The sequence below is a fragment of the Camponotus vicinus genome, unplaced genomic scaffold (assembly GCF_025532165.1).
Source record: "Camponotus vicinus isolate PSW18456_S1 unplaced genomic scaffold, iyCamVici1.0 SCAF_2, whole genome shotgun sequence".
Lineage (NCBI taxonomy): Eukaryota > Metazoa > Arthropoda > Insecta > Hymenoptera > Formicidae > Camponotus > Camponotus vicinus.
In genome coordinates this window covers 26496997-26521279 of record NW_028141956.1, presented here as the reverse complement: position 1 = coordinate 26521279, position 24283 = coordinate 26496997, and the positions used below count along the sequence as shown (strand labels likewise).

Genomic DNA, 24283 nt, shown 5'->3' with positions numbered 1-24283 from the left:
CCCCCTTTCATTTAGTTAATTAATTTATATGCTCTACAATTATTGCACATATTAATCTGAACATTCATCTTTGCTGCGACTTGTTTGATTTAAATGAATCAAGCAATTTTGCGAATATATATTTTTATTTTGTTCGTCACATGATAAACGAAAGATTAAATGTTTTTTTTTTCTTTCGACATAATATGCGCGAGTAATTCCAATGTTGTAATTATGCTATACCGTAATTATGATACATCTTGTGTATTATAATTATCGCATGGTCATCTTTTATTGTTATTTTTTTATTTTTATCTTAAGCAGCGGTGAATATTTTTAAGACAAGTATTTTTTAAACTGTTATGTATGATTTTATATCGTTTCACGGAGATTGATATTCGTATCTATTTTTCTGACTAAACCGCAGTTTGCAATGGTTCACTTGAGCTTGAAGAGAATGCTCTTGGCGATAAAGAGAAACTGGCTAAAGAGATCGTGGCTTTCTCAGATGTTATACGTCATTAGAGTCAGCATTTTCGATATTCGTTTAATGGTCTTCGTATTATTCATCGCGTTATTTTTCAACATGATTGATCGCTATGGAAACCCGACGGAGACCAATCAATGTGCGATTTACATATAAAATATTTAGCGTAAATTCTAGGTAATATTTTTTATATAATTCTATAAAAAAATTTAAACATGAAAAGTTATGGAAAGCGTATTTATACACGTATGTATAAATTTTATTTTTACTTGTGATCACATACATCATATTTCATTCATATCATATTATCGGGCATTATGTGACTCGCGTACCGATAACTATAAATCGCCTACTATAACTATACCTATAAATTCTACAATTCTCTCGTGGATGTATTTTATTAAACAACCATTGTTATTGAGCGATTTCAATCACAGAAAAATGCATCACTTATGAGAGCGATTTCACTTACACATCTATTTTGTATGGTCTGCCAAGCACACGGGGCTTTATCGAGCGTGTCCGAGAAAAAGGCGCATAGACGTGCGTATTTGCAGCAGCGGAACGATGTTTTGACATGGCTCGTAGATTCAGTCAATTAACGCTTTTTCGAGCGTGTGTTTAAGTCATCTCAATCCGACGCAGCCGCAGTGATTGCGCATAAATAAACGCCTTCGCGATTCAACTTCGTTGATTTATCCATCTTGGTTCGTTGCCTCTCAACCACGGGAGCATCTTGGAAACAATTTCTCCCTGAACACGTAACGCTGACTCACAATCAGACGTCCGATAAAACGCTGGCTGTTTTACATATACGGATCTGATAGCACCGACTTGCGCGTTGATTAGCGCGCCTGTACATTAATTGCCGTATTATCGCGAACGTGGAGCGACTTGAAAAAGCTTTTACCGCTGTCCCTTTCTTCGAGGTTCGTGCGCGGATTATCGGCGAAAACGTATAACGTACAATATATCGCGAGGCTGCTGTCGTCCAGTTTGGCTGTTCCGATCATTTCTCGCATAGTAGGTAAATAAAAGTGGGATATCGAGATAAATTTTCTCAAATATTCGTTGCACAATGAGAGCAATCTTTTTATTTTTTGTAAAAAAAATTGTCTTATATAAACATATGTTGTACATATTTAGTTGTTATTTTTTTGCAAATCTCGATTTAACATTCTCGTCATGCGTGAAGGCGCATGCATTAAAGGGGGCGGACAATTTATCGAAGAGGCTGCAGATAGCGTTTGTTGACGAATCTGTTTTCGCCTCATCTGTACGACTGCAGCGTCACGATCTATTCCAAAAATTCCCGATCCCACTTATTGTTGGCAGGAGAATCGTAAAGCACGCAGTGTCTTATGCAGAGGCGCTGATTTACGTATCGCGCGAATGATTGACATGCGTGCACAGTCGGCTGCGAACTGTTTATGCTGTCTTACGTCGCGGAATACGGAATACGCGAGCGTTTTTGGAATATATGCCGGTGCATTATGCGCGTTCCTGAGCGATGACCCCTTTTTCTTCCCCTTTCCCCTGTCCCCTGCCCCCTCCCTGCGCATCCCTTCCCGCTCAAAGTTTACGTAAACCCATCTCGCGATCTCTCGGAGGGGTCCAGATTACCATCGTTGCGTACATAAGAAAGTCAGTCCGCGGAACAAAGGTGAGACGTGATTTACATGTTGGCTCTGGTATATCACGACATTTGCATCGCCTGTTTGCTTCGAGTCCCGTGATAAATAGCCCTGCTTTGCCCATAACGTTTAGTCCATTGTATATACATACGTGTGCGGCATCTTTTCAATTCACACAACTATGATCCAGATTTACGTACTGGGATTTATCTTCGCGAAGATAGAGCCACTGGCGTACGCCGGTTGATTTATCGCTTCTTTTACAAACCGATTCTTCCGATGATACTGCTTATATTGAACGACCCCTCCTACCTCTTCCATTATATAAGGCTATTCAGCTGTATGTTTTCCAAGTATTAAGATCTTCATTACGTTAAGAGCATATATTTCTAACCCGCATATTATATGATAGCTGAATGCTAATCAACTTGGCTCGGATATTATCTAAAGTGCCTTGTTAGACGTTGAAGATTTGTTTGAAAGATAATTCCTAGACGAATATGAAAACTGTCCGTGTGAGGAGAGTTATGGAAATCAAGAGATACCTTGTATCAATAAGATATTATTGTCGAAATAATTGACACAAGATATCCTACTGCATACAATTGTAACAACGATTGCTGACGTTTAAATAGACGATAGCTTCTGGGCATTTATCTTCTTGCCGACGTTTACAAGACGAAGGCAAAGGGAGAACGTCAGGAGTAAATATCGTCGAGGCGGTGAATCGTAAATGAATTAATGGCACAAGGTATCGCTCGTAATCCTCTCTACTCGCCACTACTATTATCGCCACGGACATAAGTTAGAATAAAGGATATCGATGCTGACCGCCAGACATTCGTAATTCGGCAATGCACTTATAGCGGCCAATAAATTGCTGCGTCGGTGGGAAAGGCAACGCCTTATAAGAGTCGCAAATCGCGGCTTACGGACTTGGCTGAGCTGGCGGTCGTTAATATCGCGAGGGGCGAACGGCGAGTAACGTAAAGAGACCCAGATACTTTACTGTCCATGGCCAAAAAACGAGGCGGCGCGTCGTTGTGCATTCGCCAGTGCATCGCGAGGCCAGGAAACGACGACGCCGCCGCCGCTGCCGCCGCCGCCGTCGCCATCGTCGTCGTCGTCGTCGTCGTCGTTGCCGCCGCCGTTGCTGCCATTGCTGTTGCTCAGAATCCACGGCAAGGATTATTCATCCGTCCGCCCGCCCGGAATATTTCTCGTTTTGTGCGCCGCCGCAGCGGCCAAACTCATTGCAATTCAGATCGCGTAATTACATGCGCCGCAACGGATGACATCTTGCCGGCGATGCACGCGCGATGTGCACAGTCGCTGGAAAATATAACAAACGGGAGATTACCACCGGCTGTTTCGCCGCGCTGTGCGCCTCGAGGGTCTCGGGGGAATTTTTGGAGCTCATATTTCGAATTGCATCGCACAATAGAACGAGGCGAACAATATCGCTCGTTTGACGATACGACCGTGTTCCGTTAACTATCTAATAAATTGCTTTTTATATGAATACGTGCGCGAAAAAATCCGATACACTGTCACATTAATGTATATTTATATGCATACATGTTATTTGACGTATTATTACGAGATATCCGCGACAAGAGATTAAATATCCATATTAATATCGCTTCAACTTTTAATTAATCAATCTTTCAGTTTGTTCGAAGGCGTCTCTCTCAAAGATTCTCTCTGTTTTTTTATAGTGTATCTCGGCAGAAAATTACCTCGTATTCCGCATTTCACGGTGCATTAAAAGACGCTGGTAGTATAATTCATGATGGCTTACATAGGTATTGTAGACCCTTAAAAGAAGTTTCATTGAGCTCGTAAATAGCATTGCTGATTGCATCGTGTTGGTAGCAGCGGCCTTAGTACTTCCTCTGCATTGCGCACTAGCAATGTCGCCGAGGCCTGGCTCTAAATTCCGGAGCGTGTGCATCCTAAGCTCTTCGGAGATAATAGAAAGTTAATGGTCCGTCTCATCGTCGCTCGACTCTGCTCGCGCAGTTCAGAACGTATGGTTATAAGACACCTGCCCTTTCATTAATAGAGAGTGGCTAATTTGGACGAGACGTCTTGACAATAGATCGACGTGAATAAAAAATGAACAACAGGAGAAAAAAAAGAGAGAATTACGTACAGAATAAAAATAACCTTTTCGAAACGTTCTCTTATAGATCGTTAGTTGCTGAACATGGACGTACGATTTGCGCATCCCGAGCAGATCTTTTGCACGCGTTTGAAATAATTTAACGCGATGTTACTCGAGTTGGCGTTAGACATATCCACCAAAGACTGCGGTCTCTCGAGTCAAGTGTATTCAAATTTCAAACTTCAATACCCGAATACACTACCGCGATCGGCCGTTCCTATATATTCATCGTTATTCCCTTACAATTCGAGCACAATCGGAGCACGGCTAAGGGGTGCGCCCGTTACCGCAACCGGTACCGCGTTTCTGATACCGGAATACTCATCCCACTAATAGTCGAGCTCTTCCCTATCTTCCACCTCTGTTCCCAGGCTCGATTGTGAATCGCGGCCTAAGGGCGAACGGATCCCTCTGATCTCCGGCCGCGATATCAAAGTATGCCAGATAACGCTGTCTCTTTCTCTCCCCTCTTTCTCCCTCTCTTTGGTCGGATGTTCGCCGTAAGGAGATGGAAACGGCAAAAAAATTATAAAACACAACCACGGTGACGGTAAATCGACGTTTTCCTGTTCTTCTGCGGAGAGAGAGCTCGCTTAAGCGTGAAACGTATCTCCGCGTATTTTATATTCCGCACGGCTCTCCATTTATTCCTGCCCGTTCGCGCGAAGGTGGTTGCTAGACATCGATTTTACCTCGATCCCCATCTCGGCGTGCCTGCCGCTCATAAAATGACGCGCGAATAGAGAGGAAATCTGGGAGCTAAGCTCGGGAAACTGGGTTTCCACTATGCGACGAGGAATATGATGCGAGCGAGATTGATATTTCTTGCGAGCTTTATTTTAGTTTATCGTTTGATCCATTATACGATGCGAAGATAACGCGTTTCAGTCACAATATCAAACACACTTTTATGAACACGCTTCTCGCTTCTTCTCGCAGTACATTACTTGGTCCGGAATATTCAATTTATACTGCATGCTTGAGTTGGAGAGACTCTCGGATACGTGTCTCCGAATTTTATATAATTATAAAAAGTACAATCTTACACGTCTTCTTGTGACTTTGCACGATTATGCTGAAAACAACACAAATTCCAATTTCGGATGCGACTCGCTAACGTTATGCAACTAGTAATAGCCTTTAAATATTTTGACTCTCCTGCGATAACGATTGTTTTTATTATCGGCGGTATTGTAAAAGACGTTTGTATGATATTCTCGCTCGCTGGAGACGGACGATGACTTCCGAATGCTGCTCCTGTCTATTCGCTGTGCAAATGCATCCCTTGGCGCATCTAAGATGCGTTTATTATGAAAATAAGTATATTCAGGGCGGTCGCGGATGTTCCGCTTGGTAATAGCTGTTCCTGCTACGTCGCATCCCTTGAAGCGTGGCGGCGAGGGCGCGAGAGGGATAGGTGAGTGGGTGGGTGAGTGGGTGGATGGGTATCCGTGAATGCGCTGGTTACAGACACACTCGTATACGTATCCACCCGCGCTAGCCCCCGTCGTGATGTTGGTGTTCCTTCAACCCTCGCGCGCGCGCGCGCACGCTTCTATTCCATGTCGCGGTGTTCTCGACGTACTTCGACGTTTGGAATGGGCGCGCCTTCGAGCTGTGCCAGCGGGATCGCCGGAGCGGATGAAATCGTCGACTTGCGATCCGGCGATGTGTTTCCCGATAACGTTAAATCGTCCAACGCAGGGGATTCCTATGGAATACCGGCGACGGAAGCAGGCGATGGGTATCGTAAAGCGGGTCGCATGAACGATAGCCGGCAAGATCTCTCCGCAAAATCGAAGAGACCACGTCTCCCTAGGATAGGTATTCGCGATAGTGCGCGCCCCGCGTGGTGCTATCAATTCCTGGATGCTGACCGCAAAATATTTTCTCTCTCAGATGCGTGATACTTATTACTCGTCGATTTTCCCGTTTAGTCTGAAATGAAATTAGAGTGGGTCACATGTATTATGTGGAAATAAAAAGAATCAGACTATGATTTTCGTATGAAACATATAGTGAAGGTGCAGTAAGATAAAAGATTGTACAATGAACAATAGAAGCTAGATCGTGCCACGGATTTTAGAACGTAATTGCTTTTCTGTTGTCGCAATAATAGATTCGAGAAAATAATGAGATATATAAGAGAAGGGGATAAAATGGAGATATAGAGTAAATAAAGAATTATGTAATCAACAATAAAACTTGAATGAAAGCTGAAGAAAGCTTTCGTATTCTAGAACTATTCAGCTTCTTTCATTTGCTTGTTCTTTGATCAATGTGAAGCTGATTTTAACAAAAGCTCGAGGAGAGACTTTGATGAATTCTCCACTTCTACAACAAAACCTTACACCTAACCTACACACACACATATATGTATGCGTATATATCAATTTATTGCGATATTCAACTTTAGAAACTAAAACGCTATGCAACAATCATAAAATCACTTGATCAAAAGAAAAAGAAAAAGAATTTGTAAAATGTAAGGGCGACAATTTTGAATATTTTGTAAATGCCATGCATATAATACTTAAAATTGTCCGATTGAATGTCGTCTGAAAATTTATATGTATGACGTAACAGCGTATCCGGTGGACATGATATTTGATGATTGTGGTTTACAGTGGTTTACAGAAGATCATGATTTCCATTCCATCGCTTCCGAAACACGATCCACCAAAGGAAATTTTAGATTCGATGATACATGATCTTAGTCACCTTATATCACCTTATTTCTGCCCAATTTCGTTCCGAATTAGTGGGCGTATTGCTTTTTATATATTTGTAATTAATATATAAATTCTTTTTGAGATTCTCTTATATATAGAATTATATATGTCCTTTAAATTGTATGAGAATATCACGTTCTAAACATAATTTTCTAAATAGCTCCGAGCCCGATATCCGATTGTATTATTCGTATCGAAAAATGGCATACATATCGCTGTTGGAGATTTAAATATTTTTAATTTATACAATCATTAAATTATCTTTTATATATCGTGGTGCGAGATTCGAATCAGACTTTACTCAACTGTAAGTCGAGTATTAAGAGAGTATAATCGGGGAAATAAATTTATTTAAATTTAATTAATATTTCTTAATATGCTTCCATGCTTCTAATAGATTTTTAAGCTTTTTAAAAATAGAATACTTTGACTGATTTTCACGGCAGAAAAACGTGTTAATTAATACGTGTTAAATAATATTGCTTCCCTCCTGATTTCCAACGTAATTAACATCTCTGACAAATTAAGCCTCGAATCGCAGCGAATAATGTTCCCCTCGAAAATATGATCTCAATTAGGCGGAATGTGCTACAGGCACATGAGGTTTCCATTTATGACGTAAAACTTATGTTTGCACCACGGTCTCGCCGTATTCGACGAGTGTCCTGCGAACGTTCTAACGAGGGCGTGCTTTTTACTTTAATTGCCCTATAAAAGTGACAAATTCTCACGGTTCCTCGAAACTTTCACCATTGGCTCGTTGCCCTGGCCGATACCCAAATATACCTACTTCATTTACGGGAGAGGAGGTGCCCTTCTACATCGCGCGAGGGATCTTTCTACCCAGTCCGAATATAATAGATAAACGTCTATTCTCGGGCTTGCCGACGACGGAGATACGCTTTACGTTCTAAATGCGAGCCGTTTAGATATGCGCAATATCTGCGACTGGCGCGCGATTTGTCTCTCCGGCCTTGGCGGCGGTTCGGAAAAAGAGTCGGGATTCAATGGATATATAGCCGGCTTTCTCGCCGAACCCGGTGCATCTATCTGCATGCGACGCGAGAAGAGTATGATGACGCGGGGGAGACGTGGGGGTGGCAATGTGCGAGGTGGCGCGATCGAAAACTTTTCCGGACTGTAATCGCGAAGCCGAACGGTATAGGAGAAGAAAGCGGAAAGAAGTCTCCGACTGTACATCTATGGACTACCAGCATCAGCACTTTATCCATAAAATCTGTATCGAAAACTGTATTCGACATATTTAACCCTTTTCCGACTTTTTTTTTATTTCAGCAGCCTCGTGTCCTATATACGCGAGACGAGAGATGGAAATATATGCGCAATTTTTCTCCATCTGTAGGTCTCGTTGAAAGATTGGCTCCAAATTGAAATACATTATTTTTTAAAAACTATATACATTTTAGATACTTTATGTTTATGATCAATTTTGTAAAATTTGTAAACTTAATCGTCCCTTCGAACGTCTTGTACAATTAAGGAAAGAAGCGTACGCGAGCCAAGAAAAGCCGGAGGCCGCTTATCGCCTCTGCAGCATCCTGCTGTCCCGCAAAGAAATATGTTCTCGCAAGTCGACACGGCGCAGAGATTTCGGAGCGTGCGTTTTTGTGCATCTAGTCGGCCGAGATTTTTTGTAGATTACAGTCACGTTCACGGATCTTTTCCTTTCTCTCTCTCTCTTTCTCTCCGTGTATGTCGCGAAGGGTCGCGCCTAGTATTGCGAAATGAGAAATGTCGCGCGTGATGACGCCCCTGTATTTTCTCCGATACGAAGAGGAGCGCGAAATAACTTTCGAAAGGGAAGCATGCTGCTCGGCAAGAGCAATACGATCGCGGCAACAAAATTAACGTCGCGTCGTGCGACGTTTCCCTGTCTCTTCGGATTTATTTATTGCTCATAAATGCTTAGCTGAGAAGCGGAATGGTTATTCATGCAAAACCTTACTTGAGTTACTTCAAGAACAGATGTTCAAAATATTAGAAATCATACAGTATTATCTTCCATTGTGATATTTTTCGTATTTTTAATAATTGTATAGTTGGATGATATCAGAATATCTTTGCATAGATTGATGCAAAAAATTTCTCAAATTTATAAAATAAAATTTGAGACAAAATTATAGCATGACAGAAGCAAAATTATTATCATTGGCTTTTATATGCTTTATTATTCATATTCTGAAAATTATTCTTTTCATCTAACGAAAGATTATTAAGTGACGAAAGATAATACATATTTTTTCTGTGATGAAACACGTAATCATTATTTTTGTTCATATAACAATCTTTCATTAGAAAAGGATAAAGATTAGATATTCAAAAATCTCTATATTATTGCAGCATAATAATCTTTCATAAATATCTTCAAGTCGAAGAAGATAATCTGATACTACTACATCAAAAATATAAAATATGCAATTATAAATTTGATATTATAATGTATAGGCACAAGTTGCGGCTGTCACTGCTTATATCCCACGGTAATGCTCGAGTCAATATACGCGATGCATCGTGAAAATGTCGAATCGCGAGAAGCAATGTAGACATCGAGCGAGAGCGCCCCAAGCGCTTTTTGCATGTCCTACTGTCAGCATCAGGAAATTCAATTCGCGAAATTCATCCGTCGCGCGAGACGAAGTCGAGGTCGAACGGAAATTCTTACAATTCCCGTTGGTATGAGGGAGGGGAGGAGGCGCCAAAGCGACGGATTTGAAAAATCTGTTTTCGCCAACGTGCAGGTGACGCCGGGGCTCCATTCTCCCGGCCTCGAGAAGACGTCCTTTCTCGAGCCGAGTGAAAAATCGCCATAGGAAAATCCTCAGGGGATCACCCAGACGTCCGGGACTTCTTGCGACGACGACGACGACATGAATCCGTAATATTTACGACGTCAGCGTTTTTGCCGTGAATATATGAACTCATCGCGATAACGTATTTAACGAAGTTATCATGCTCGTCTTCCTTCCGTCTAGCATGGACTTCTTTCGTTTATGTTGTATGAATCGTCTTTTAATCATTAATTAAAGGAGCAGAAAAATGTTTCTCTCACTTATTTATGATCTATGCAGAATGCAATATTACCAATGTGTAATGAAAAACTGTGGTTTCCTCTTGATATTCTTCATTAAACGTTGCAGTTAAACTTAATTAAAATAAGCTTAGCGAAAATTTAGGGAAAGACGATCTTTTGGAAAAGTGAAATTTAGAGATTTCCAAGATAGAATTACACAAACGCTATTTTTCAATCTTTAAAGAAGAATGATAATAAAAATTTCATGTAATTTACATGACAAAATATTTTACATGAAATATTTATTATGTTTTTGCACTTGATAATATTCTAATATAAATTATGCTATTATTATTTTTTTACTATCTTTATTTAAAAAATATTGTATAAAATTTAATCGCATATTAATCAGATATCATTTTTCAATTTTTCTTTCATTAACATATCACAACTAATTGTGATGGTACCCAATAATTTCTTTTCTCTTTTACTTTGTTTGGATTTATTTCGCATCAATTTTACTTAATAACGGTTTCTCCGTTCACCAAAATGCATCCAATAAATATGATGTTAGCCTCGTGATGTCATTAACTTTATCCTCTTTCGTGATCTACCAATTTGTTTCTCTCTCTCTTTCTTCCTCTCTTTCATCTCATCATGCAATTTCATACATCTGAGCTCACGATTCGCGCACACGCTCACGGAAGTTAAAGTTTCTCTTTTTTTCGAACCGCTTTTAATCACTGTGCTCCGATCTTTAATATCCGATATGACTTTTGCACATAAGCAAATATTTGATCGGATCTATTCGACGAATCTTGTCGGCGCAAGAGAGAGAGAACTAATTCCCGCGTATTATATCATCCCATGGTTTGAAAATTGAAAATTTCTTTGCGCGGATCGACTATGGATCGACTTTTTACGATTAAGTTTGCGCCAATAGTCGCTTGCGAAGGGTGCGATCGCCGCAGGCTTCTAGCTCGAAAACGCACGAGAGTGCGATAATTATTTCAGTCTCTTTCATCGGCGGGCACTCTCGGTAATGAGACGTTTTCCCAGCAGACGGAATGTAGATGCATCGCCCTCGCTTCGTCTCGCGCACATTCTGGATAATCAGTATTTCAAACCAAACAGGATCTCGAATCGCGGAGCGCAAATTTGTCTAATTTTACAACAATTTTTTGTTCCATTAATTTTAATATTCAACGTAATATATTAATATTTCGATTTCTAAAACTACTAGAAACATTTTTATTTTTTATTTTATTGCGATTACAAATTAAACAAAAGCAATTTAATGTAAATGATGCTCGAGTAAGGTCAAGTAAAAAAATAGAATGGATATTCGAGCGTATATATTTTTATCACATGTTTACAATTTTAATTTGGAACAACGCGTGTTTTGTTATGTCGGGAATACACACTCGTGAGCCAGATATAATGTCTCGGCCATTGCAACCAGCTCTTTCGCAACCGTTCCCCTCTTTCTTTCCCTCCCTTGTGTATACGATCTTTCTTCTCGTCCCTCGCTCTCGCTCTTATTCGCTCCAACATCCGCGTTTCTCCTCTCGACGGTGGCTTGAAAACAGGTTTTGTCACTCGGTGCAGACGCTGCATTCGCAAGGGAAGAGAGATACGTAAGCGTTTTGCAGATTAAACGACACGTTAAGCGCGATAGGCACAAATGGACACAGTCGTGACTCTTCTATTTATATGCGCGCATAAATACGCCGTATGCCGTTTAATAAGGTACGAAAAGATCGCTGTCGCGATGACGCTTCTCTCCGCAAACTTCTCTTCGTGGCACTTTGGCGAATTCGAGGTGGATGCGAGGATTTGTCGTTGAAAGCCACGTCGACGATACGCGTTAACTGATCGCGAGCGTAGGAGGCTGTTGGCTAAATCGCAATGGGATATTTGTTATGTCTACATGTATGCGCGTACGTGTACGTATGAAAACATCTCGCAAAGTTTTGCGGCAATAACTTGTTACTATCTTCGCCGTTCTGTTGTGCGCGCGAAAGGGTAGTAAATTACACGGACCGTTACATGGAATAGCGCTACGTTGGCATGACATAAAATTTTATGCGTCTCTCTTTGCGGGATCGTAATAAATGTATTACAATAACGTAACTTTGTATATGAAATATTACGACAACACCCTCATCGATAAATAATTATAGTTTCATCATCATTTGACTGGGGAGGATACAAAGTTACGTAAATGGAGAACCGAAGTGCTCCAAGCGGTTACTGCATTGCGGCTACACGTCGGGGGTGATTCCCCCTGTACTTTCATCAACATTAGCTTTTATACGCCATTCATCTCGGTGCGCCCTAATCTCCATTCTTATTACTTCTTTTTATGCATTTCTCCCGTGGAAACTCTTAAAAACACTGTCGTTCCTCGGATAACGAATGTATCTCCTTCCTTGTCCCGTTTCACTTGGATAAAAACGTAAAGACTCGTAAACGTAGAGCAAACCATATTATTTCTAACCACGCTCCTCGTCGGACGCGTCGTTATAACGGCAAACTACATCCGTTTAAAGACAATATTCGCGCGTACACATAAACCCAACTGGCGCGCGTGCACTCGGAACTAACGGAAGGTTGGAGTATCCTTAAAGTAAATGTTCGCGGGGTTGAGAACTTACGAGCTTGTTGTTAGGAACTACGAGCCGGTTGTCGGTGGGTTGGTTGCTGTTGTTCCACGGGTGGTTTCGCCGTCGCGCCTACCACGAGATGCACCGAGACTTACGGGGCGGCGTTGAGGGAATTCGACTTTAATGATCGCGTCTCTCCTCCGCGTTTGCCGCATAATTGCCACCGTTGCAATCATCGTAACCGGCCCGGCGTACGACGAGAGCGGAAATGCATACAGGGTCCTGCGGCCGGGATCCCGCGCGCATAAAGGTAACGTTATACGGCTCCGGGGCCGGTCGTTGCGCGCACGAATTATGGGAGACATTTGCGCTCGGTAGTTATCGTTTTCGGGTTATTAAACCATTTATCTAACGCACAGCGAGCTCCTTTAAATTCTCGGTCAACGGTAATGCCGGACGTGTAGCGGCGATTCCGTCTCTCATCTCGTCGTCCATCGCCCTCGCGCGCCCTTGTTTATGCCGGCGTCGAGCGTGTTTTACTGCACATTCCGCCGCTTCTCTTCGATATCATTCCGGAAATATTGGATATACTATCCGAAATAAACGATGCGCGGGGATATAAAATTCAAACAATGCGCGGAAACGTCGCTAGGATGTATTCATTTGCAAGTAAAGTCGCGTAAGTCAACCGTCGACGTGTACAAGGTGAATGGAGCTTTTATGTTAGTCTATGTAAATGTATTTAAATTCGAGCGATTCGCGTAGAAATGGATGTAACGTTTATAAACGCGAATGTTAACTAAACGCGTTAATATCGAGCAATCTGGAATAGTAATATTAATCGATCTTGGTAAACGAACGTTATGAAATGTACATCTGGATTATACAAGCGGACCGTAGCTTGATATAATAATAATATTATTGTTTTAATAAATTTTGTGTGATATTTATTCGCATAAGTACTTGACATACGTTTACACGAGTATCTATTAACCTTTTGTACTCGTCAAAGTTGAGGATCGAGGAAAATTCAAGCGGCCATTGACGCGTCGAACCATTAAAGTATTTTCTGTCACTTTGAGCAAAGCGACGTTTATAAAACGACACTTTTGCGACTTTTACGACTCCCTTTCTCTCTTGGTTCTCTCCGAATACACTTCCAAATAAAGCTTTCATCACTCTCCTCTGGCTGCAACGTTTCTGCGGAGAAGTAAACAGGAATCCCGCGCGACGCTCTATTCTAGCGACTCCCGTATTTTTTTCGCGATAAATCCTTCACCGTGGCATCGCGATCGCGTTCTCCGAAGTCGCGGGCGATGCGATATATTAAGACGAGGCGTGAGAGCAGGCTGCTGCAAGGTCGAAACTTTCCGCGCATTAATCTCGCATACGTTGGTGTTTCTTGCCGCTTCACGGCCGGCACCGAGCGCACCACTCGCCCGTGGAATATTTGACGTTAATGATTATAAAGTAACAGCCACCCTCCGCACACTCATCGGCTAATTGCTCCGTTTTAAATGCCCGGCCGAGCATTACGTGTCGCGCGGCGCGACGCGACGCGGCTGCGCCCAGGTCGCGCAAGATTTACGAGGCGAATTGAACCGAGACGGCGAGACCGTGGCACGCTTGCTACTTTCTGTCTCGTCGCCGCAAAATATCTTCGAGCGCGTTATTTTTATTACGGCTTTTAGCGTCGTCGTCGTCCTTATATAGCGCGGTTACCATAAATGTCGCGACAACTTTTTAGTCACCTACGGAACCTCGATAAAAAGAAATCGAGGATATCAGCCTTTTTCCACTGAAATCTGCTGTTTATATTTTTTTCGACACGAGTCTGTGACTCTCCAAGGACTTTAACAACTCAGATTGTTAAGCTCGAATGCTAGTGTGTAATATTTTGCAAACTTAAATAAATGTTTAATGGATCATTGAATTTGCTGCAATAGTAGTCACAAAGAGATGAATGAAAAGAGTATGTTTTATTTAAAGGAGAAAGTAATTTTGATTTTTAAAAACAGTACGCGTTTGGCATTTTTATATCAAATTACCAGAGTAATTAAAAAACTACGGAAACCATTGCAAAATTTTATTATTAATATTTGAGCGTATTGCTTTTAGACCCCGACAATGTGTCTAGAATTTGTTTCGCGAGATATTGTTACAGTAACAATATTTATCAGTTGCGAGAGAAATGCTCTCTTATTTAGACATTAAAATAGCTGCAAATGATGCATTGACTCAATAAATATTTACTGTGTCGATACAAGTGCGTCGCATCGCGCGAATGCGATAACGTTGTGACAATAATCCTATGCGACGATGTGGTGGGATTTGACAGGCGAATGTGCAGTACATTTGGATGCGTCGAATATTGGACGAATTTTTAGAAACATTTTCAGTTTACGCGTAAATTTATCTCAAAAAATTCGAGAAAAGAGAGAAATTGCAACATATTTCGAAACATCCATATGTATTCACATATCATATGCGGAATGAGACAATATATACATCTACTTGACTAATTTGAAAATCTTTTTTTTTTTTGATAGACATATTGAGATTGATATATTGATATTTTTCATGTTGATATTACGTATATATGCATGTACGTATGGATATCTTTCAAATGGCAAGCACAACTATTTGAGCACAATCTGAATGTAACGTTCGCAGCGTAAACATTCGCGATATTTAAATCGTTTAGCGATGTGTATATTTTTGACACTTAAATGGCACATTCTATGACAGTTGATTGATATTAAGATAAGAAGAAAAGATTAAAAAAGAAGAGTTCCATTACGTGACAGTATTTATAACGCACCGCGTTGTGTTTACAGTGCTGGCATTAAATGAAATGCGCTAAAAGGGTCTGAATATTTATAAAGCGTGCTGATTTCTGTGCGTGTTTCTATTGGGATTGCTTTGCACATATTTTTTATTTTAATGAGAACCCAATCTTTGGCGTCACGTTAAGAGTTTGCAACGTCTTTTATTATTTAAAGAATAAAAGAAGGTAAAGAGATAAAAGAAAAATCTGGATGCGGATCTTCATATCAATATTTATTATTTTTTATACGATGCGCTATATCGGTACAAATTATATATTATTTCAAGAGGATCTCATACATATATAGGTATATCGCGTTATTAATAGTGTGTTTACTTATCTCCCGTCAAGGTAATTTTATTTTTCACGGTTAATAAAGGTCGATTAAGATTGTCGTTGCATTATTGTAACACGTGATCGTCCATTACGTCTCGTTAATGCCACCTTACTTTATGATCAGTGAGCATTGCAGATGCATCTTGGATCAATTGATCGCCTTTAATAGGACTTAATTGTTAATTCATCGTTTTACTGCTCGTGCACTTTGTCTAAGACGTTTATATTTGCATGTACGTAAAATTTATAGAGTATATTTTTAGACTCATAATATATTCTTATTCTCTTGACATATGTCTTGTCATTTATTACGAGTTTGCGATAACATGCATAGTATTTAACGTTTATAACATGTCATTATGCATAGATGATTAAAACTGCAACAAGATACTTGCTTCTTGTCATCGAAAAAATGCACGTCTACGTTATCTCTACGCTATATATATTTATAATTATATAGTAGCCTATGTATATTTTTATTTACACAGGCGAGATTTTATTTTTTTTCTCTAATTAATTATGTTGTAATAAAGGGCGTTATTATACTCTAAAGTCACGATAACTCTTCCAATGTTTAATTTGCCGTCTGGATTAAACAAGACTGCTCATTTATCTCCGCGAACAATCTCATCTGGTTTCGCGTTTACTTTATTTTCCCCCTGTGTGATGACATATTCACGAAGGTCTATCCGCATCTTTTAAGCAATTTCGTGCGATTATGGTCGATAACCGGTTAGAATAACGACATGCTCAGTCAATTAAGCCAAGGCGTAACGAAATGGATTTTGAATCGATTATTTAGCGCGATATTTCAGCTTATCTGTAAAATATTAAATTTAATGCTTATATGAAAATAGCTCTTGGATTTTTAGATCTGTATTTATATTTGCGTTTTTTCTGAAAGTCATGTGTATCTCTTACAAAATACACATTTTTACATTTTCATTTTGTTTTTATATGTGCCTATAAATTATTATATGGTTTATTTCATGTTATCCATAGCAGTAGTCCATTATTATGGTTTTTCAAATTATTTATGGTTTCAATATGTGCGGTAAAATAATGGTAATATTTGTGTTCATTAGAGTCATCAATCTATCGTTGTCCAAATATATTTGAAAGATTTATTAATGGACGTTCCGTTAAAAGTCTGTAAATAAGAGGGAGAGTATGTATTTCGTCGAGGTCGTAATTCTAATAAAGAATTCTTTCAAGTTGTTCCATTAATCTCTTTTCGCACGCACTATTTAGCTTGGGGTTGTTGTCGTTACTTAGACCCTTCATTGCTAATATTTCTTCGAGTACGAGGTACGAATGAAAAAGTCGAGCGTGACGAACCGAGCTGGTCTAGATTTCGGTATTTGCAATGCGAAGATGCTTATACGTTTGTCTTCCGTGACAGAGACGTTGATACGTATCTGTTTAACATGCCCTATCTCTTTCTCTCTTTCTTTCTTTCTTCTCGTTCGATTCAGAGTTCCATTTAGGTCGCTGCTGCCTGCTTTCCGGAGATGGCCTAAGAACTAGTTCTGTCACCCTAGCGTAAAAACGACTAGAGAGACTCTGTCGTTCCCTCTTGGGATCGAGTATTCTTTTGAAACGAATAATTAGTTTTACCGTTTTCTTGTTTCCGTCTCCTTCTTAATCTAAATGTTGTTCAAAAACTTTTCATTTTCACATTGAACGCTAGATACTTTAAATTGATGGGACCATTGGTTAGGTGAAGTATTTATTGCGTGAAACTATTTTTTCTCAAATTTTAAAAAATTGCTTATAAAGTGAATCTGAATTTAGCATATCATGTATTAAAAAAGAAATAAACAATGTATACAACAATATAATACAAACATATAGCCAAGTACATAGAAAATATCAAAATTTATATGTGCAACGGATAAAAGTTAAAAAAATAAGATATACTTATATATGCTTGGCGTTTTTACCATAAAATAAACATTTTTCACTCACCGATCGATGCACACTGAATTGGGGAGTTGACATTGTAATCTACTTTGATCTATAACACGTAAAATTTAAATTACAACAGCGCTCAAAATTAATATTTCAAAAAATTATATTGCATGAATTTTATATTTGATGCATGCAATAACATATACATATATACATAACATGTGTGTGTATGTGTGTGTGTATAGATAGTTAATAATTATATAATAATTATATAATTTCGTATCATACACTATCCCATTTTAATTGGCGATAATTGATAAAAAAGCAAAAAGAGATATTGAAGAAACGGGCCTTAAAAACCATTAGAACTTGGCTTTCCCTTCAGAATAAATCTCCTAGATATTGAGCTCTCCCCCTTCAAGGTGTAGCCAAAATATATAGGAGGATTATAATATATAATATATTTTGTGTAATATATATTTATAATTTATTTTATAGAATTAAGATTTAATTAAGAGATTAAATTTATGTCTATATTTGCATCCTTTTTCTTTTTACTCCAAAAAATAATATATACTCCAAAAGACGAGCATCGAGTGATCAATTCGTCTCGTCATTATAAAAAATTCTTAATTATAAAATAAAGAATTATAAGATACATATACACTATAATTTTTTTTGTAAAATTATGTATATAATTTAAATGTCGAACGTTCCGTTTAATATATCATAAATTATTTATTAATTACACGAGAGATTGTTAATTCTCGTGTTATATATATATTCGATATGTATATTTAAATATAAGAATTGTACGAATATACGGATCATTAAAGTAATAATTAATGCTTGTAAATATGTCGCATTGGAACAGTAATTTCCATCGCTTTGATTTCCATTTCAAATTGCGCTATATTTCTTTTGATAAATAACTGTTGCTTTGATACGAATCTCTTTAATCGTGGAATTAATTAATTATACGGATTGATCACTATCGCTAATTGCAAAATATTTATAAAATTTGTGAATGTACATGTATACACGTGAGGAAATTAAACTTAAAATAAAATTAAACTTCAAACAAAATAAAATAAATTGTTATTTATGTGGTAAACTACATTTCGAAGTCTCGGGAAAGATTGCATAATTTTATTCAAATTATATGTATATAGTCGCAATTAAAATCTTATATCAAGATTATATCAGAAAAGTACTATTAGATTTTTTATTTTAATTTTAAAGATTTTTTTTAAATTGAAAACTTGATATAAAAATTAATAAGTTGTAGCACAAAATAATATATTGTGAATATAATCTAAAATAAATAGCTAGTCATTTATCATTTACTATCGCAATACTAACTAATGCATTATTTGATCAGGAAATATAATTTATCTTTATTATATTTTTATAATATTTTATTATATTTTATTTATTATATTCTTTTATTTACTCCAATTTTTATTTTATTATGTTATATATTTATTTTATTATATTTTTGAAGCCTTATAAATATTAATTTTAGTTTATTCTGTTTTTAATACCTTAAATGCGACTTAAATATTAATTTTATCCATATTTACATCTTTTCATTTATTACACGTTAAAGAAATGTAAGAAAATATGAGATACTTTGTAGTTTTGATATTTTTTAATTTATTAGCATGTAAATGATTATAGTTGTACATTTATTAAATATAAATTATAAATTTTTATTATAGTTTTTGATTATTCAGATTATTATTCAGTTTAATAATCATAAGTTTGTACATTTGTACAAACTTATGATGCAAGTATGATTTATGGCCTTTAATTAACAGGTACAGATTTATTATTGTTTTTAATTTTTGATTGATTAAATTATTTTAGCTATTATGATAACAATTTTGCAATGCCATCTTATAATTATCTATTTTGCTTAAAGAGAAACATTGTAAGGTTTAAAATACATCTGCTTTCTTCTTGGCTTTTTTTCGCTACAATTCTACATGTTCGTTTAATTTAAATATATTTCGCTACATATTATGCATTTTCTATGGTTATCCGCAATCTACGCAAGCTAGGTTGGAGGGTTGAAGGCCTCTATAATCACGGTAAAATAAGCCCGCGCAGCTGGCTCGCTATTGTCCCGTATTACGTAAACTTCACTACTCTCCGCCTGTATTATGCACCGACTTGCAAACTCGCGCGGTGCAATTCGTAGACTCGTTGCCAGAAGCTCATATTCGGCATTCGCAAAAATGAAAGAGCCTTTCAAAAGTCCTTTGAAGAATCCTATAATGAACCAAGCAGGAAGATTGCTCGCGTTTACCTATTTTAGGACGGTGTTTCGAAATAAAGAACAATTTTCTGCGCAAGCGTTCCTTCTTCCGACCTTTCGCGCAATGAGTTCACCTTACGACGCCTGACTCATATTGCCTGATACATATTGCGTTTCGTAATTGCATGCGAGCGGCAGTTTCAAAGCCGATAATTAAACGCCACCGGTGAAAGAGACTCGACTCCCTCTTCCCGCGAGAGGGTGAGAGGAGTCAAAGGCACGTAACGTCCAGGATTTGCCGACTCCGTCGTCCTATTTGCGCAATAATTTCGCGCGTGTAGCTTTTCCGCCGGCTGCATAAATGTCACGCTTGGTGGGTATGTTACGCCTTGGCTCGAGAGTTGGCAAATTGGATTAAGCAGTGTATCCGGGGCTCAAGGAACTAATGGGTACTAGGGCCACCGGCTTCCGCTGACTATAAAGTTCACTAGCTGGCTGGTTGGTTGGCTGGCTGGCTAGCTGGATAGTTGGCTGGTTGGCTGGCTGGAGGCGCCTACGCCGATGCCGGAGGTAACAGCAGGCGGCGGTGTGATTTCGGCTGTAGAGACTAGCTCATGCCGCTTTAAACTGTCACGCGTTGACAGCGGTCTACCGCCGCAGCGGGGATACCTACCAAGTTTATTATCGCCGATGCAAATCCTGGTCGCGGCTTGGGCGCCTCTGCGGTTCTTTTACGCGGGTCAGAAATTCTCTCGCAGCTTTAGCGGCGGTTCTAGCCACGTGGAGCACAGTGCGAAAAACAAGAGTATATATATTTAGTGCTTTCCGCGCGAACGTAATCCGGGAGGTAACTCTCTATATTGGAAAATAAGAGAAAATACTGTACCGAGCATTTGGAAAGTCACTTAATGCTCGATAAATTCTCCCTCCAGTTCGTGTTCTCGTTTCGAGCGCGTTAAGGGACTTATTTCTAATATATATAACGTGTTTTTAAATTTAATTTATGCCACTTTGCTCGGCAATCGGCTTTAGCAATGGAGTTTATGTTAAATAAATTATTTATATCAGTTGTGTATATTAATTTATGATGTTTCTTATTCACACGGATAATCCTATTGTCACGTATTAAATCTAAAACAAAGACAGTGATATGTTTTTATTAGAAATCATGTTTATACGATTACATTATTTGTGCGGGGGGAAATGGTTGGATCAAATGGCACGCGAAATGCGGGAAGCAGGAAACGCAATATCCGCCCGTTGTGGATTTCTATGGCCGTTTAGTTTATCTTCTTTAACTTTATCGATTAGCGAACAGTGTGCGAAATGGGTTAAGCAATGTATTAAGAGATCTCGACGGTTCGAATGTGCACATATAGACGATTGGATTTTCACCAAGATATACGTGGCGGCGGTTACGCTTGTGTACGTGTCTCTCGCGACAATACGATAGGATTGTCAATGGCAGGACTCTTTAATGGCACATTAGAAGCACTCAGCGCCTCGCATACGCCTCGTAACCCTTTCGGGAGATACAATTATCAAATTACATTTAATGGTCGCTAATAGCTCGGATTAAAATCGCCCGGAGTTGTCTGGGAGTTATTTCGGAGGGAGAAGTGGGGCTTAAAAATACGAGCGCAACGGACAAGTTTCCGGAGAACTGTTCGTCCAGTTTCTCAAAGTTGGGAACCTCACCTGACCAGTAATTCGCAGACTGAAGACTCGGATATTCCGTAGACTCTGAGTTTCGTCGAAATCATTCATTGGAAGATGGAGGCGAGGAGAGCGAAGTGACCGTTTGCTACGAATGAATAAAGTTTCCAAACAAATTTCGCCGGGCAAGGGGAAGTCGTTCGCAGCTTGGGATTCGCGGGTAAACTATCGCCGAAGAACGCGCTGTCGCTATCAAACTCGACTTAGCCCCTTAACTGATGGAGAAAGATAGAGAGAGACGGGAAGGGAGAGACTGACGTTTGAGAGAGGAAGCGTGAGTTTGTGAGATGCGGAAAGGAAAGGAACCGGCGAAAAACTTGGATTCGTCGCTAAATGCCGTAACTATCCCGCTTAAACGGGGCAAATGCCCCTCGTGACGGGCATTAGCCGCTCCATTCTGTCTGCGGGGACGGCTAACAAAATTGGATTCCGCCCACGGAGCGGTGTTACAACGTCTCGTATGAATAAATTCATTCACTCTGGTGGCGGTGCCACCGCCGCCTCCCATCGCCGCCCTTTGCTCTCTATGATCTTCCTTTATCCTTATGCCCTTTTAGCATTCATGCCGGAATGAACCTGTTCTCGGTGCATTTATTGCGCTGCGGCTAGGAGCGAGAGCGCTATTTAAAGCGTAATATGAAAAATGGAAAATACGCGAATATAGCTTTTGATAATGTAATAGTTTGATTAATTGTCCAGGTAGTCGCTGTTCTCCGGCGCGAAAAGAGGAAGCATCGCACAAAATTTGTGCCTCGGGCGAATTCCATTATGCAATCGAGATGCGTAAATGCATGCCATTTAAACGTATTGTATAATTCGACATAAAAGTATTTTTCCCGCGTTTAAACGAACGCAGCGTTAATATCCTGCGAGAAACTTACAAAGACTATAAGCGAGCGTTTGGATATAAATATAAATACTTTTTATATTTGATTCTTTTTCTCAAATTTAAATACAATAGTTTTAAATCTTTTAGATAAAAAAAGCCCCAGAGATTAACATGTTTTTGTCTCTTGTCTCGCCGCTTGTCTCATACCTATGCATTAATGTCGAGAGAGTCGAGATAACATCGAGCAAAACAATGCCATCTTATTGTTAGTAATATGCGCGTCCACAAATATATCATCTACTTGTCGCAGGCGTATGCGACATGTTTTACTACTTGGCGTACTTCTTTTTTAAATTACCCAACGTCTCCTGCGCGCGTAACTTAACGAGCTTGGCTAATTAAGATAATGACGATGACCGTACGGTTAATAAGCACGTAAGGACGAGCCTTTGCTAATTACCACGTGCGTTATACCAGTGATTATCGCTTTTCATGTTAGCTACATATAATATAATGCACGAATACATTAATATTGCGCGAAAAAAATTGCATAAGGCGATCGTGGGAAATTCAGCGAATCGCGGAGCATCTCTTCAAATACGTAGATTCGTCGCGCGCCCAAAATTGTGCGACTTCCTTTAATTAATTCTACACACGTTTCGCCCAAGTGGCCAGAGAAGAATACCGCCGGTCCCAACGTCAAATGTTACGTAATAATGGCTATAGTTGAAAAAGTTAAATCCCCGCGCGATGTAATTGCGGCGCTATCCACCGAGTTCTACGACTTTTGTCACGATATCCACATTCCGGGCAGGAAAAACGCGATTCGTGCCTGCCCGCAATCATTAAAGGAATTAACGCGCGCGAGAGATAACCGAGGTAAGGAGATTTCACATTTCTAATTAGTCGTAGGAGCGCGATATCTTCTTTTATACGCCGACCATTTCGGGAGAGAACGGCACGGAGGGCGTAGGGCATTTGCATGAGAGATGTTCGAAGAATCGGCTGGCGGCCAAAGTAGCGGGACTTTGGCGAGGAGATTGGCTTCCGGTGGGGCAATATTCTATTCCGCTATATACCCGTAATGTATTCATGCTCGGCATGAAAATTGGGTTAACGTTTAATTCCGATAAAGGCTTCGTAATTCTTTCGATAAGAGACAAGATTGCGGAATTTTTTTTACTTTAATTTATTCCTCCCAGACGATATCTCTACTCCTTACAACCATGCCTCTCTCTCTCTCTCGATCTCTCTCTCATCTTCGAAGTCACGTTTACTTACTCGCGAGAGAGAAAATCGATTTACATAACAAGATTATATAGTCTTATCTGAAAATGAAGTGCATTACATTTTGCGTGCATTGATAATCATAGGAAGATGGAGGTCATTAAACTTTGCATATTTTTTATATTTTTTTGCACATTATTTTTCTATTTTTATTTAAAAGGACATTATGCTGTACTTGTCTGCAGTTTTTTTTTATTATTATAATTGTATACTTTTTATTACATTTATTAAATAATAATGAATAATTTTAGTTCTGCAATAATATATACACAGACATTAAGCCACCTGTACAGTAACTCATACTCTTGTATTTTTTAATCCATCTATCAGAATGCATATTTGAAAGCATTTTTTATTTATTCATAAATATCTTATGTATAAACTTGCTGAAAATAACTTTTATTAATTTCAGTGATGGAAAACTTGATCATAAAAGATTATATAGTCTTATCTGAAGACAAAGTGCATTACATTTTGCATG

At 39.1% G+C, this 24283-nt stretch overlaps 2 protein-coding genes across 10 annotated transcripts in view; one reads left to right on the top strand and one right to left on the bottom strand.

Annotated features, from left to right (window-relative positions):
* LOC145966561 (melatonin receptor type 1B-A) overlaps positions 1-24283 on the top strand; it is a 155459-nt gene that overhangs the window by 86626 nt on the left and 44550 nt on the right. The window lies entirely within an intron of this gene.
* The window catches only part of LOC145966559 (uncharacterized), a 128298-nt gene that overhangs the window by 97391 nt on the left and 6624 nt on the right, over positions 1-24283 (bottom strand). The window contains exon 2 of the mRNA XM_083090707.1: positions 17768-17816. The gene's annotated coding sequence lies outside the window, so the exon portion shown is untranslated. The remainder of the gene's footprint in view (positions 1-17767; positions 17817-24283) is intronic.